The sequence below is a fragment of the Pleurodeles waltl genome, chromosome 10 (genome assembly GCF_031143425.1).
Source record: "Pleurodeles waltl isolate 20211129_DDA chromosome 10, aPleWal1.hap1.20221129, whole genome shotgun sequence".
Classification (NCBI taxonomy): domain Eukaryota; kingdom Metazoa; phylum Chordata; class Amphibia; order Caudata; family Salamandridae; genus Pleurodeles; species Pleurodeles waltl.
Genome location: NC_090449.1, coordinates 533384586 through 533401804, shown reverse-complemented (window position 1 = coordinate 533401804; position 17219 = coordinate 533384586).

Genomic DNA, 17219 nt, shown 5'->3' with positions numbered 1-17219 from the left:
ACAACCTGAAAACACATATTGTGTGAAAAAAGTCTCTAGTACACCACTGCTGACTCCAAACTATGAATCTAATATCCAACTTGCTACGCAAAACAGGATAGATGATCCATATTCGAACGCAAAGCCCCTGATAAAATTACATCGACCATCATCAGCATTAAACTCTAATCAATTACACCTGACCTCAAAGCCTTTGACCAAATCACAACCACCTCTACCACCATTTAATGCTAGATTATTAAAGACAGTAAATAATTCTATACCCAGGGCAGGGATAAATCAGCCCCAGTTTAATTTAGGAGGGAGTCAACGCCCCGAAATAAGATCTTCAAGGCCTACACAAATCCCCAGTGACCTTCTACATCTTCCACCGGAGGTAACTCCATATGTAGTGGTCCTGGCTAATGTTCCATCTCTAGATGACCGACAGCGGGAATCATGGTTGGCTTTGAGGAACAAGGCTCTTAATTGGATAGGAACACGTCTGGGTTCGGGAATGATGGGGGTCCTATTTGATTATATAAAAATGGTTAGAAGAGTTAAGTGGATCGGAAGTAGCAAAAAAGCATTGGAAGGAGATTGTGTGGTTCTTTCATTTAGATCCCCAGATTTAGTGGATAGAATTATCTGCAATCTGGGAGCTAGGCAAGCTACTTCTCAGGGAATCTCTCTATTACCCTTGGGCTTTTTGTACCAAAGACCTGTGGGGCATAATTTTAAGAAACCACAATTAGTAAGTAGAATACCTCCAATTAGTCCAGACCCTATCTCTTCTCGTAATAGATTCCAACTTCTTACTACCTTAGAAGGCCTGGATTGACTCAGCATGTATAAGAAAGACCCTTCCCATGAAATGGACCAGGAAGTACATACAGAAGGGCTTTGTACGAATAAGGAAGAGATATTTTATGATGTGGTACTGGAAAGGAATTCAGCAGGAACCCTGTTAAAGCAGAGACATTTCCCCTTAAAAGTAATTCATACAATAGATGGTGGCACCCCCCCTTTAATTATAAATAATGCGTATTGTCAAATCCAACAGAAACCGGAAATAGCCTTACTTTACTGGAACATCGCAGGCCTAACTAATAAGATTAGTAATGAGCTTTGGGTGAACTTTATAGAAGATTTTTCATGCATATGTCTTCAGGAGACCTGGCTATTAAACCCTGCCCATTTAAATGGTTACAAGACATTCCACACACCGGCTGCACAGACCAAACACAGCAGGTCAAAAGGAGGCTTATGTACATATATCTCCAATAAGCCATGGCTGCAGAAGGTAAAGATGCAAACTATGAGATCGCACTATCAAATGATAGAGATTAATTTGGACCAGAAGACTCACTTAGTAATCATTAACTTTTACAATAATGCACCATCAGGAGAAATCCCCAATATCCTAACGGTGATGGGAGAGGATTTAAAGAAAATATGTGCAAGTAATAGACGTGAGACACTCATCATTTGGGGTGGTGATTTTAAAGTTTATCTCTGTAAAGAAATCTCGGAAAAGATATGTGGCTGGGATATTGAAGATATTGGTCCAAGACCTCACTTCTCACATAACATTCAATGAACTTAATGGCTCAAAAATATAACTTGTCTTTTGTAAACAAATTATACTTTGAAGAACCTCAGTTTAAACCCACTTTTAATGGAAGGGGCGCTGATACAGTGATTGATTATGTTTTAATGTCAACCCATTTTGCACATTATCTCATTAAGTATATACTTCATGATATTGCAATAAGTGATAATTTTCCTCAGAGCCTGAAACTCTTACTAACTCCCTCTACATCGGCCAAAGCTGATAGGGTCATACTGGCAAACGACATCGAACTAGTTCCGCGCAATGGATACACACTTAGATGGTCCCAGACAGACCCAAATACCTTAATGAAACAGTTAATATGTGACCATAGTCAAGCCTTTGTAGACTGTCTTACTGAGAACATAGAGCCAGGAAAGTGTTTAAGTGCCTTTTTGCAGATTATGCAAGGCGTAAAAGAAGCTGTTACTGTTAGAACGGGAAAGGTAGGACAGAAAAGCGAAATGGGTTGGTTTGACTATGACTGCTCAAAAGCACATAAGAGACTAAAAAATGCTTTAAGTGCCCCAATAAGATGCCTGATTGAAGTATGTGCGTGTAGACAGGAATATAAGACAGCTATAAAAAAAAAGGAAAGCCACCTTGAAAGGAAATCTGTGGGAAACCTTACACAAAGCTAGCTGCATGAAGGACAATACCCTCTTCTGGAAAACAATAAATTCTCCTGTGCTAGGGGATAGAGATACCCCTAGGATGGAAATTGCAATTTCGGAAGTAGAATGGATTGCCTATTTCTCTATGATATATTCACAGCCCAGTGATGTAAATCCTACAGATTCCTTAAAAGGCCCAGGTTCCCAGGAAGGCCCACGTCTGATTATTACACCTCAGTTTAGCCTTGAGGAGGTTGTGGAAGCCATAAATTCAAGTAAAGCTGGGAAAGCGCCAGGTCCTGATGGTGTTCCATTAGATTTATACAAGACTAACATGCACCTATGGGGCCCCTTGTTGACTCAGACATTGAGGGCCATTTGCATACAAGGACCCCCATCATCGTGGCGAGGTTTCAATATTGTCCCTATATATAAAAAAGGTGATCGCCTCAATCCAGCCTGCTACAGGCCAATCACCCTACTTGATACATCAGCTAAATTAGCAGGGAGAATTATCCTGAATAGACTTCAAACATGGGCAGAAGAAAATGTTATTTATCTGCAGTCCAGTATGGTTTCCGCACAGGGATAGGCACGGTGGAGCAGGGTCTGAATCTAAGCATCATTATTGGAAACTGTACAAGTATTAGAGAGGGTAATCTGTACTTGGCCTTTCAAGATTAATCATCAGCATTTGACTGCGTACTACATGAGAAGCTATGGGACATCTTAAGCAGTATGGGGTAGAACCATCAATAATTCAGTTTATACGGGGCCTGTACACTGGGTGTAGAGCAAGAGTGAGGTACGGGCTAAGAGGGGAATGCACCAGGCCATTCGACATACATAGAGGAGTACGCCAAGGCTGCGTACTCGCTCCATTCCTGTTTTCAATATATATAAATAATTTAGAATGTAAGCTGATAAGCAAATGTAAAGATCTTCCCCAAATAGGTAATCGTGCTGTCCAGGCGCTACTCTATGCAGATGACGCAGTGCTTTTGGCCAGGACACCACTTGCCCTCCAAAAACCTTTAACTGCCTGCATTACTTTTATGACAGACCTGGGACTTACCGTTACCCGTTCTAAAAAAATTATAATGAACTGCGGTAGGAAACATGGTAAGACTTATAATACTACTATCCAGGAGGGGAAGGTGGAAATAGCCCAAACATTCTCATACCTGGGCATAATGTTTGACAAACAGGGTTCCTGGGCACATTGTATAAAAACGAAAAAAGATCAGATTATTAAGACAACGGCGGCTCTGAGGTTTTTTACAAAAAGGCTAGGGGGAATTACCCCGCTGAACATGGTAAAAATCTACAGAGCCAAGTGTATCCCGGCTACCATGTACGGATCAGGTATCTGGGGGTATATTAACTGTGAACTGATCCAGACGGTGGAAAATGATTTCTTCAGACACCTGTTAATGGTACCTAACTGTACATCGTTGTATATTAGTCACATGGAGATAGGGGTCTCATTTGTAGCTGATTTGATAAAGATCCAGCCACTATTATTATGGCATAAAGTCCGGACTTCTGAGCATACTGGATTAAATAAGGCTATTTTATCTGACTGTATGACGTCAACATACTCGTCAAGGGTCCCCTGGTTGAGATACATTATGACCTTTTTTGAAAACATGGGCAGTAAAGAATATTATACAAACCCAGACTCACTGGGGAAAATCACCAGGAAGGAACTGAGGGCCTCGACATTAAAGCATCTAGAAGAATTGCGATGGGAGGTAGAATCAAAAAAGTCCAGCGTTACGTCTAACTAACTAATTTTGTCTGTGAAGGGCATGTAGCCCTACCTGGTAAACGTGGTAAATCAACGGCATCGCTTTGTTCTTACAAGATTGAGGCTAGACACCTTCCATCGCTTGGTAACCTTTCCAACTATGAATGACTGAAGCACTACCTTAAGGGCATGTCCCTGTGATGCAAAGGCATCCCAAACCACGATTCATGAGGTTTTATTTTGCAAATTTTACGCTAAACAGAGAAAGCGCCCTTTAGTGCCCCTTTTAAGATCGATTAATTTGCGTCAGTGCCGTAGCGCGTATGTTAGACTTCAGGTTTTATCTTCTACTGAAATGTGTGGAATTTTAGCAGGTTTTTTATGTTCTGTATTAACTGTAAGAAAGTTCCTGGGGGTATTGATGTAATCTTAACCATTCTATTTAAACACTTGTGATTGGGAATTCCCATGATATGTTTTTTATCTTTGATATTTATTTTTATTATTTAATTCTATTTATTGTGCTATTATATATAGATGTGTTTTTTGATACTTTAATGACTTGCTAAAAGTCAAATAAAGTTTGTACTACTACTACTACTACTATAGTGGTAATTCCAACACTGCACTCAATGAAATTAGTTATCCATGAAAAATATATTGATCTTTGAATGCGGGGTAATTTTTAAGCATATGCGTAAAAAAATATTGACGCAAAGCCCGTAAGCATCATAAACTTTTCACACATCATAATATAAACGCACCGCATTTGAGACAGGAATTTATGTAATAGGATATCCTGTTTACAGAAATGGTACAGTGGGCGTACTTTCACTTTTACTTTCCAGCCCGTGATTCTTCTAGACTGTGTGGCTGTTTTGAGAGTTGTGTCTGTCCAAATTGTGCTTTTGTCTCCTGTGTGCCATTCAAAGTGTCATCTGTTGTTTTTGTAATTGTCTCAGTAAATCAGTGTAAGTGTGTTTTGCCATTTTTGGTGTCTAATTTTTTCTTTGTAATGTTGGGAGTGTGTAGTGGGTATTGTTAGTTGGGATATTGTTGGGCTGTTTGTGGGTTCGTTAAGTTTAATTTTCCTACCTTCTTTCCCTGTATTTTCCTATTTACCCTTCCCTATTATTTGTGTCATGTTGGGAAGGCCACGTCTGGGGAGAATGGGTGAGTAGGAACTGGGGGCTTTCATTTGGTTGGTGTGCCACTTCCTCCCCCTGATGTTAGAGGCTGGTGGCAGAGTGATACAGGGGTATCACACCAAGGCGAGGAGGCTCAGGTGGTCCAGGGTGCTGTTCTATCTGAAGAGACTATTCAACACCCAGCGCAATGACCATCAACTAAAACATAGCTGGGCTGACCTTGTGGCCAGAGAGCCAGACCTGCTGGACCACCTGGGTGTTGTGATTGGTGGCCCTGTTGGTGAGTACAAATCAGACTAATGTGCACATTTAAATGCTCTGTAGTGACAGTAGCAGATTTGTTGACATGCTGCATGAAATGTTTGTGTACATGTGGAATGCAAGTTAAATAAGTGGCCCTGATTTATGCAATATTTGCTATACATTGCGGTCATTTGTTGACGCAAAAGCTGCACAAACTTAAAAAACATAACTTGATCTTGGAAATTAATGCTGCTTTGACATCAATAGATGATGGTAATGTGGCTCAAACATATGTTTTATTCATGGCATGTGAGTGTACCAAGAATGAGATGTATTTCACACGGTAAAGCAAGAAATGAATGTAGTCCTCAATTATTTGGAATACATGTCTGAACTGTATTCATTGCCATACGTACAAAGTTCTTCCTAACCTCTGGTAATATCTTAGGCTGATAATTTGACTTGCTTTGTGCAGCATTTAAATTAATTATGGATGGCAAAGTAATGCACACTGGATAATAACTAAATGTTTGGTGCTACTTTCCAGAGCTGTAGTGTAAAGACATGAAGCAAATGCTACACAATTAAAAAAAAAAGATAATCTGGCCCTATGTGCATTGTTCGTGTGTTTTTTAATTTGCCTTGGGCAAAATTGCTGGTACAGAGCTGATGCATTTGCCATCTCTGTCACTTTATAGCCAAGCAATTTTCATACGTTAATGGGTCATCATGGGATCCCTGAACTTTGTGAATGCATGGTCACAAATTATTTATTTGCATGATGTTGTGCAAGAGACCCCTGACTGCTTCCATCATACATTTAAAGTGACAAAATAGTTTGCTAGTTTACATTTGGTAAACACCTGCTGATCTAGTGCAGCATATGTACAATTGTTAACTCCTCAGTATGAAGGCTATCACTGACATGGGTGTATGCTAAGATCAGCAGACCAGCATTCCTGTGACTGCTGCCATTCCCAAGGTGCATACAAATTGAGACCTACCTCATCAAGATTGCCACAGTAGGACATTTGCTAAACCATGTTTCAATTAGGGGACAGTGTTAGTTCATTGTAGAACTACAGATCACCCAACTTGGCAAATGTAAGATGATGAATGTGGCTAACTGTGATTTACAATACCTGATATAGGTACACAGGGCCCTGAGTAACACATTTCAGGTGCAATGACTACACCTGTGCCCATGCATTCTGTCACGGATGAGTAAATTAGACACTGTCAGCATATATTTGTGTGTTGTTTTGATTTAGATAAACGGACAATCCATGTTTAGCGTAACAATGTCATCAAGTAACACACAAGATCCCTGCCATCATGGTGTCATAGGGGGCATATACGGCTCTGGGTACATTGGCAATGTGGCATATGTAACCTACAGACAACACAGGCCCACATATAATGGACCATAGAAAGCACAATAATTCATGAGCTAAACTCAAACCACATGAGCATCACACACTAACTGATTGTCCCTTGATGCACAAGTCACAATACCTGAGTGACTGGTATTGCAGTGCACCAGGAATGTGGCTTTGCATGTCTCTCATAACAACAAATGAAGAAACGGAGTACCCTCTAGAAAGAATTCTGCACAAATTGGATTAATCATGTTTGTCACCACATGATTGTTAGGGCCAGTGCATGTGTGCATATGTCTGTCTATCACTCACTGGAGTGACAGGGACAATACATGTTTGCAGTGGTATGCCTGTTGGGGCATCTACATGCCTGAGGTGCTGCTCTATCATATAAAATGTTGCACGCAGTGAGTTTTTGTTCCAAGTTTTGTACAGTGAGCAGACATTGAGCACATTTCACCCTTCCATGATTTACAGGTGGACCAGCCCCCTACACAATTGGAGAAGTGGCTCGATTTGCGGACCCAGACAAATCCAGTAAGTGTTGATATGTTAGTTCTGTGTTGTGCTTGCAGCTGTTGTCTGATTGACTCCTGTGTGTTGGACATATTGCAAGGTATCATGTGCTGGCACATGATCTGATATGTGACTTGACTGGAGTTTGACATTTTGTTCCATTTTTGAGTTGGACAATCAGTGGCGGAGAATCATGTTTTGGGAATCTAGTGTTGTGCTGTAGGCATGGGCAGGTGACCAGGATGAGAGTTGTTGCCTCATTTATGCCAATGAACAATTTGGAGGTAGCGATGTTCATGATTTAGTCAGCAAGTTATACCCTGATTCACACAGACCAGTGGTGCCAAAGTACTACCCACAGACCTGAGCCTCCCTATTAACTAATGAACAAGTAGGACTGTATGTTTGACTTCCTGGCAGCATCTAGCTCCACATGTTGTGCTATGTTTATGTGGCACTTGAATAGAATGTCATAGGTGTGCATGCAGGTCAAGCCGAGGTGGGTGATTGCATCTATGCACTTGTTTTAGGAAAGGTGTTAGTGAGATCAAATGATGTTGATAATTGTCCGCAATTAGTAACATAAATGTGGATGTGATTGTCCAATGTTTGAGTCAAACCTAGTTGGCAGCCCTCCTTACCTGTGGTGGACTGACTAAACCCATGGACAGCTGTCCAAAGCTACCTGGCTGTCCTTGATGTTTGAAAGTATGAGTTGCATGTCCATCATCCCCTGACGCACAGGGTTAGGATTATGAACTATGAGTACCTAGGTGTGAGGATCCCAGTGTAGAAGACAGACATGTAATTCCAGCATTCCTTTGTTCCAACCTAGGATACCCCCTCATGATTAGCAACTGCATACCGTCCGGGCAATTCCATTTACAAATCACAGATCTTGTGGGCCTTAATTGTCATCCAGATGGCAGAACAATGATGCACAGATCATTTAAGTAGGTACACACCTTTTTGAGCATTGCTGTGCTGTTAGATAGGAGATGTGTTGGCTGCATTGGCATGTAATTCCTTATGGACAATCTATGATCTGTACTGTGATTTGAACTGTTTAAGCTAATTTTGAGGATGTGTTAGAATATCATCAGTAGATGTATCACACAGTGATGTAGCTAATGTTTGGCTTTCTCTATTTTGACAGCTTCCAACATGGATGCCAATCAGATCCAAGAATTCCAGAGGCGGGCGATGAGTTACCGCCAAATTCTAGATGTGGAGTCTGGGTTCCGCTACATGGTACAGCTTCATTGCCATGAGAGAGCCACAGGGGTCTGGAGGGCATTTGCCCAGAGGGGGCCATCCTTGCCCACTATAGCCACTACCACCAGCACAACGGCTCCAACGACAGTCACACAAAGGATGACAGCCACTGTTGCAGGTCCCTCTAACTCCTCAGCTCCAGGCCCACAGACAGCAGCTCCTGCACTTCTCCCTCCAAGCACGGCACCGACACCAGCTCAACCATCCACTAGTGGCCCACAAACAACCCATGCTGCAGTCACGGACAATGCCGAATTTATGAACATGAGACGTGACATGCAACTGATGTTGCGCAGGATGGACAGGCTGCAGCAGGAGGGGTCCCGCAATAGCAGGAGACTGCGTGGGATAAAGAAGATCCTGCAGAGGGCAAACTTGTGACTTTTTGACCCTCAGCCATGATTCCCTCCCCTCCTTCTTCTTTCCTGATTCTTATATTTAGTGGGTTTAGGGGGCTTAGTGTTAGGTTAGAATAGGCTGTTAGTTTAGTTAGTGTAAGTGGGTTGAGGGTAGAGGGTATTATATTTTAACATGTGTTTTTTTTGTGGGTGGGTGGGGAATGATGTTGGGGTTTATGTGTATAAAAATAAAAAATAAAAAAATATATACATAAAAAAAATATATATATATATATAAATTTGTTTAGGATAAGATAGTATGTGTTTAGGTTAGTACATGTTGTCCTACATGTGTCCCGTCATATAAGGGTGTGGGGGGTTGATGTTTAGTTAAATGTGATAAGTAAGTTTAGATTAGGGTAGTTAGGGCCAGTTGTGGGTAATGTGTAGCTAGGATAGGTTAGGTTAGGTTAGTTAAGGTGTTTTCCCTAGTTTTAGTATCCTTTTTTACTGTTAAATAAATATTTAGGTACTCCTTTACAGTATGTGTCATATGCTTGGGGATCAGGGATTTGGCATGGGTGAACAGTGTAAATTTAGTATTTGCATGTGTGTTCCATCCTGCATCCAAATCCCATTATTGACATGGTTATTCCCAATTTCAAATGAGCTGTCACATTGGCAGCTACACCTAAGCTACTTCTCTATGCATCTGCCATCCATTGCACCCACCACTCAACGTTACTGTGGTTCCCAATGTGTTGTTAAGTTTGGATGTGTGTTTTCAATCTGTCATCGTTTGAGACCAGATTTTGAATCTTGGGCACTGTGGTATGTCTGCCTGCAGCCTGATGTTCATGTGAACCCTGATAAGGTGAGTGATGGTATAATCTTATGTAGTAATGTATACATAACTCACACCTATCATTTCTTACATTGTATTACCAGGTTACATATTTGCCCATACACTCGTACACATCCATTCCTGCTGTATGGTGTGTGTGTAATGAAAGTTTATAGTCAGATGTCACATACATAAAGATTGTCTTGAAGGGAATTTTGACCACATTGATTTTCGGCTTAAACATACCTTGAAGTGGACTTTTTCGGTCCAACACAGCATTACTGTATACTGTTACTTTTCTATTTACTTCAGAAATAAGCCTCAGATGTTCATACAATCCAGACCCCAGTGCATAGTTATCAGCCCACAATCTATCAAGGCAGTTGTATTGACATTCTATGGCCATTGACATGTGACAGACATCACTAATCTCCCTCACGGTTGATGTGTCACATTACACAGAGACAAAGTGCTTGTGTAAGTGCTATTTATTTTAAAGTGCTGTAGTGCAATATTTGCATAGTCAAGGATAATGAGTCCATTAGTGTGACGCCTTCTATTGTGATACTACACAGGTGCAATGGGACATGTCATTGGACATGCTGGGGTGAAGTGTCATGCAGTGCAGAGGAACATGAATTGCCAATGAGGTAGTGAGAGACAATCACAGAGCATAGTGTCAAGGTAAACAGTGGGCTGGAGAACAGTGCATGTGAGCAGCTGTTGCAAGACTGGCATGTTAACAAGCACAGGACCTAGGATATAAGTGCCCATTTGGCATGGACTTGTGTTACCGGGTACTCTCACGGGTGAAGGTGATCTGTTCCACGTCTTCATCTTCTGATGTGTGTGTTGTTTCCTCTGGCCCTCGTGGTGGTGGGTTTGAAGGGGCAACACACACTTCAGTGTTGGAAGACGTGGAGTCAGAAATCGCGGTAGCTGCCAACTGTGGAGCTATTAAGGGCAGTACTGCAGCAAGGAGGAGCTGCTGGTTCTGAAGTATAGGAGCTACATCACTGTGGTAGGCAGCCAGGTCAGCCCTGAGGGGGTCATGATTGCATTCATGCACGAAGTGAAAGGTTTGGTGTGCGAGGTGTTGTGGAAACTCCCTTACTGCAGTGCTGATTTCCTTTACACTTTGTTGAAGTCCTTGCAGGATAGATGTTCACGATTGCATGGCTGCTGCCTGTTCTGCAGATGACAACATGCACAAACGCATCCCCTCAAGGCTGGCTGCCATATTTTGCATCCCCACCCGTACCTACTTGGCCAGCTCCCGCTGTACTCTAACTACAGTCCTCTCAAAGCTGGTGGCAGTGTCCTCAGAGTCCTCAGCTGGGTTGGAGCTGGCAGGTCGTACAATTGGGGTGGTGGGTTGGTCCTCTGTGATGGCTGCTACTTCTGAGCTTCTCCTTGTGACTGAAGGTGGGGTCTGGAGAGTTCCAAGGACATCTTGGAGGGTCTGCTGGTTAATGTTTGTCAGCTCGTCATCCAAGTCATCAGGGAAGTCCAGGACAGGCCTATCCCCAGGAGAGCCATTGTCCTCTGCAATGAGATATTGTGCAATTAGTGTGTCTGTGTTGTGGCATTTGTAATGTGACGTGCCTGATGTTCTATTAGTTGCTCATTGTGATCCTGTTCATTGTTCCTGTCATTAAGATTAGCAGTCTCACAGGCCTATGCCCCACCTGCATGTCACATGTAGTGTGGGCAGTTTGGGGAAATGTCTGCATCACATCCTCTAGGTGTAGGTTCTGCCCAAATTGTATGTTGCTCCCTTCTTGTCCTACTCAACCATCTCTCTACTTCCACCCCCATGCAAAGGTTGTTGGTGTAGTGTTGTGCTGTGCCCCAGGTTTCCCCTGCACAGCCCATGCCCCCGTGTCGTGCCCCTTTGCCCTTTCCACTACCTGAATATCATGGCTGACATGCATTGTGTAGTAGGTATGTCCCCCCGCTTGCAGCTAATAATTAGGCATTTTTGTTCCCCATGCCACTGACCCTGCATTTGTGTTGTATCCAGGTAGTCTGCACTGTCCTGTCCTTGAATCCCAGTGACAATCTCCTATGGGATGACGGCTGCCACCATCTCCTCCATGTGGTCCAGGGCCTCCTGCAGTGCTGGAGTCCCACCTCCAGTCTGCAGTGCTGCCTTCCTGTTCCTTGCCATTTTTTCCTTGGTCCTGTGCTTGCAGTCATGCCAGCGTTTCTTGCACTTGGTGACTGTTCTCCGTACTTCTGCCACACTGTTGATCTTATCGACAATTTGTTGCCAAATTGCCTCTCTCCTACCAATTGGCAATTTGGAGGTGACAAAAAGTTGATGCTGGTGTTCCGTCACCTCTTTCACCAGTATTTCATGCTCCTCTGCACTGAACCATCACTTCCTTTTCTTCTTCTCCCTCTCCTGGGTCTTGTGTGGGTCCTCCTGGCTGGTTCCTGGTCAGTTGTCATCTTCCTGGGGTCTCTCCCGGCTTCTGGGATCCATTTTGGGGCTCCTTCACACATTTTGCTGTGTTTGCGCCGCTTTTTGACGCTATTGCGGTGAAAAATGGCACGTATAAAGTCATTTTCGCCGCGTTAATGAAGTTTTTCTTTACGACGTGGCACATTGGTTTGAGTAAAAAAAAATTCTTCTAACCAGTGGTTTGCGCCGCGGAGCGTCAAAGTATAAATTTGATGCCCGGGTGGCGCAAGGAAATGGTGTTAGTCGACGTTAAACTTTTTGACGCAAAACTGCATCGGGGCAGTTTTGTGTCAAAAAATATAAATATGGCCCTAGGTATTTTACCGTCACATTAAACACATGTAGTTTGCATGAGAAATAAAACAAGCATTAGCAAAGCTATTAAGTGTAGCTTTTTGTTTTTTGGGGGAAATTGTGTGAGTGGGTGAGTCACTGATTGTCAGTCTTGTACTGGATGAGCTGGCTTGAAAGAGCCACAGCGTGGGGAAATTTTGTCTTTTGGTCCATGGCAGGATCAAATCCCCAGCTCACACTGGCACTTTCATGCTGACCTTTCTGGCAGTGCCAGCATGCAAGTCAGTCCATCACTGCTCATTGAAGAGGTTTACTGAGCAAGTGGCTAAATATGACTAACTGGGTATTTGTGTGGGCTGAGTACCAGTAGGAAGCTTATTGTGGATGTGCAAATGTGAGTCTGTAGACAAAGGAAATAATTTGGTGAAGACGAGTGAATTGTTAAATGTGGGTGAATGAGTATGGTATAGTGAGAGTAAACGGATAGGTGAAAGTGTTGTGTAGCCATTTTAGTTACAGCTCCATGCATGTCATTTTAGCACACTAGGCCTGCCACTGTGCACTTTAACCTAGATATATTTGTTTATTATTTTAAAAATAGCCACATTGTGGTCTTGTTTATTTCTCTCTATCTAGCTGTTCTTTGCCTAGGCCAGCACTGTGTTCTTAGACAAGACATTTCTTTCACTCTGTGCTTCTCTCAAGGCAGCAGTAAGATAGGTTGCCGGTAAACGTGGTAACATTTTGTCTCTGGTCTTCATAGAAACATACATATCCTTATGTAGGGACATTTTCTCAGAACATCAGTTGTTTTATTATAAAATCACTTCCCTGTCCCATACACGTTAGAGGGAGATTCCAGACAGATGACCACGACTGTATGCTGATTGCTGAACGCTTCGCTACAGCTGCTTATGCAGACTTCAAGCCTTTGCTCAGGTATGGGGGATGATGTCTTCCCAGGGGAACCTGAAGGGCGGAACTAGAGATTAACATGCTGTGCTCTAATATAGCCTAGGTAGGAATTAGTCTATTGACTCTAGTGACAATATGGTAGCATTATTTCTATTCTTTACTCTCCTTATCACAGTTTTTATCCTGTCAAGCTTTATCGTCCTAGTTATTGCAGTATATGCTTATTGTCTAAGATGCAGTTGCTTCATTGAAACCTTATTGAAACATATACTGCCTCTGTTTGTCCTTGTATATGTGAGACTAATGTAACTGAGAGAAACGGATGAGATCTGAGTGACCATGATTTCCCTGAGGAGTCAATTCTGTCATGCGCTCAGCTGCTGGATCATCCCTGCTCTTGAGTAGAGATGAGGCACTGCTAGTTAGCTGGAGCAAAATCCAGATTGGGGCGACAGGTGTCACCTGTAGTGGGTTAAGACCCAGTCTCCCACACCGCAGGCAATTCTGCCACTCAAATCCAGTAGTCTCATTAGAATAATGAGAGCCCACTGGACAAAAGTAGTTGAGTTTGTGGGCCAAAGGCTTGTAATGTTGATTGATTGAAGGTCCTCTGGACTGTCACAGTCTCTTGCCTGTTAGCCAGATCAGTAGATGCAATAGTTTTACTTTTATTGATCTCTGGAGGATGAAAGGGAAAACGGACCTACTGCCATTGAAACCTGTGACCAAGGGGGAAACAGAGCCAGGTCTGAGTGGATTGGTCATGCTTGCTATGCTTGCTCGAAGAGTTCAAATTTATGCACGGACTTAAGCACCACCAGTATTTGCATTCACCAACAGCCACTGGCTGTGCTGTCCATTTGAGAGTTAGGATCAAGACTCTGAATCAGGAATCTCTTTGATCAATATCCTAAATACAGTAATAATTTTACAAGGCTTAACACTGTGCACATATTATCATCGAATTCATTTTTTGGGTGTAAACCAAACAAACCGCAGAAAACAAATTCATTGATTTTTTTATTTTTAGCCAACCTAAAAGATACTTTTACAAAACAGCAATCAATTACAGTAGGACAGAGGATCACTGCTGTTCCAGGATCAAAGCAATGGGTTCATGTCAAGAACTGAAGCGAACAGCATGTTTAAAACAAAAAATACGAGATAGTCATGGTGCTAGAGCTGTCTTAGTTTCATGTTATTTCCCGGTTACATCAGCAATTATTTAAATCACAGTTCTCTTTTGGGATCAAACACAAAGTTTGAATTAGTTTCTAGCTTTTGATTCGTTCACCTAATACTCTAGGAAAGGCGTGTAATCCTCTTGTCCTAAATTCATAACACATTACATCAGAAAGATGTTATAAAATTCTCTAATGGACTCTGCCCGAACTTTAGAAGAAATCGCAGCAATTTATAATGTTTAAGAATAGTCCCTCTGTTGGTTGCCTGCAGAAAGTTTTACCAACTCATTGTTGAGTTTTATTTTACTTTCTCACTGCAACTTATCTCTGCTGCTCAAGGACTCTCGCTAATTTTTATTTGCGCTAGAAAGTAACACACCGGTGAAACTCTCAATAGGCTTTTCAACACAATCAATCTAAAACTCTAGTTTCAGGAAAGCTGAAAAAAGAGCATATCTTCTTTCCGTTCTTGTGGCTGTGTTGTCTCAGCAAAAGTGCAGCAAGCAATATCGTTTAACTAAACTTTAGACTTTTTAAGAGCGTTACCTGCTTTAAATAAGGCATACATAAGGCAGACAGTGGTGCAATCAATACCTTGTTATTAAAGGAACTTACAAACATAAAAAAGCTGTCAGCAAATCACGCTTCAGCTGCTTAAATTGAAGTTTCTGGAACTTATAGTGGCATACAAGTTTCCTACTAAACTCCCCTTAGAACTCATACCGAAGTAGAATATGTTCCGAAAAGTATTCCACTCGTGGTAGTTAATGTTTTACTTGAGCCCAATTCAGAGATGGGGCATTAAAAAACCACAAAACAATTGGGACCTATATAGTTCTGGGACAGTGGGTGGAAATGGTGAAGGTGCACAAATTTCTCACTCTGCCATTCAGTCCATCAGCCCATCTCAGCTAAAACTACGGTCGATCAACAGGTCAGCCTATTGTAGCAGATCCACTGTTAAATCTGTTTGTCATTTAGGGGGTCATTCTGACCTTGGCGGTCCATGACCGCCATGGCGGAGGGCGGCGGCAGCACCGCCAACAGGCTGGTGGTGCTTACTGGGCGATTCTGACCGCGGCGGTAAAGCCGCGGTCAGAAAAGGGGAGCCGGCGGTTTCCCGCCGGTTTCCCGCCGGTTTCCCGCTGGCCCAGGGTATCCGCCATGGCGGCGCTGCTTGCAGCACCGCCATGGGGATTCCGAGCGCCTTCCCGCTGGCCTGTTTCTGGCGGTGTCCACCACCAGAACCAGGATGGCGGGAACGGGTGCCGTGGGGCCCCTGGGGGCCCCTGCACCGCCCATGCCACTGGCATGGGCAGTGCAGGGGCCCTCTAACAGGGCCCCACAAAGATTTTCACTGTCTGCTTTGCAGACAGTGAAAATCGCGACGGGTGCCACTGCACCCGTCGCACCCCTGCAACTCCGCCGGCTCCATTCCGAGCCGGCTTCATTGTTGAAGGGGCTTTCCCGCTGGGCCGGCCGGCGGTCTTCTGGCGGTCGCCGCCGGCCCCGGGGGAAAGCCAGAATGACCGCCGCGGTCTTTTGACCGCAGAGCGGTCTTTCGGCGGGAACCCCTTGGCGGGTGGCGACCGCCGACCGCCGCCGTCAGAATGACCGCCTTAGTCATCAAACTATACTACGATCTGGCCCAGAGTTTCAGGAAAATGATAAGTGGAAGGTGTGGAACATGTTTCGAAATACCCTGAGCATGTTAAGAGGGATAAATAATTGAGCACTACCAGCATATCGACAAGTCACTATTCCAGGATCAACATCTGGTTGAGAAAAATTCTCCATTCATTCAACATCTATTGTTAAAACTTTGGCAGTTGTTCCACCAGAGATTTCACAACAGAGTGTGACTTAGCCCCTATTGTTAAATTTTAAATTCTTATTGCAGGAGAATGTTTGCACCCCAGCCGCAGTACCCGTGTCTGTCCTCCAAGAAGCCCTGTACTTTAAACTCACATGCATGGGCTGCCCTGGGTTGGGAAGTATAAATGCAAAGTTGCTTGGCTGGTATTTTCAGCCTCTTACCTGGTGATGCCCGTTCCACTTGCTGTGCCAATGCCCTTCCACTTTCTCTGAGGGATAAACAGTGACATCACAATCTTCCAAAAAGATGGGGACATTTTTCCAATTCTTTTCACGGCGTTCCAAATGGGTTGAAAGTATGAAGGATAGGCTACTTCTTGTTCCTTCCCCCATATAAGGAGGCGTTAAGGAACACTTCCACATACCACAAGACGTTAGCAAGTGTTATTTTCCGTTGAGTTCATCATCCCTTGGTCTATTTTAGTCCCAGATTTTTTCCTTTGAGCTTCTTGAATTATCTTAAGGGTTACACATTGTAATCATGTCACCAGCTCCTGCACAGCTCTTCATCCATTCCTCCTTGAAGGCTCATTTTCACTGCCTTTTAGAAGAGTGTTGACTTTGGCCTATTTTCCTGCTTCAGGGGGTCCTTCTAGACAGGACTAGTCACTGGGCACATGCTTTGCATAAGTATCTCTGTGGCTACTGGAAAGTGTTGCCCTTACTTTTGGCATACAAAGACCAGTAGACTGAAGGAGAATTGACGCCCAGCCCTTGACAGAAATCACTTACGTTCTTCAACATAACTGTTTATAATGCTACTTTTCTGTGGCTGCTATTATCCAT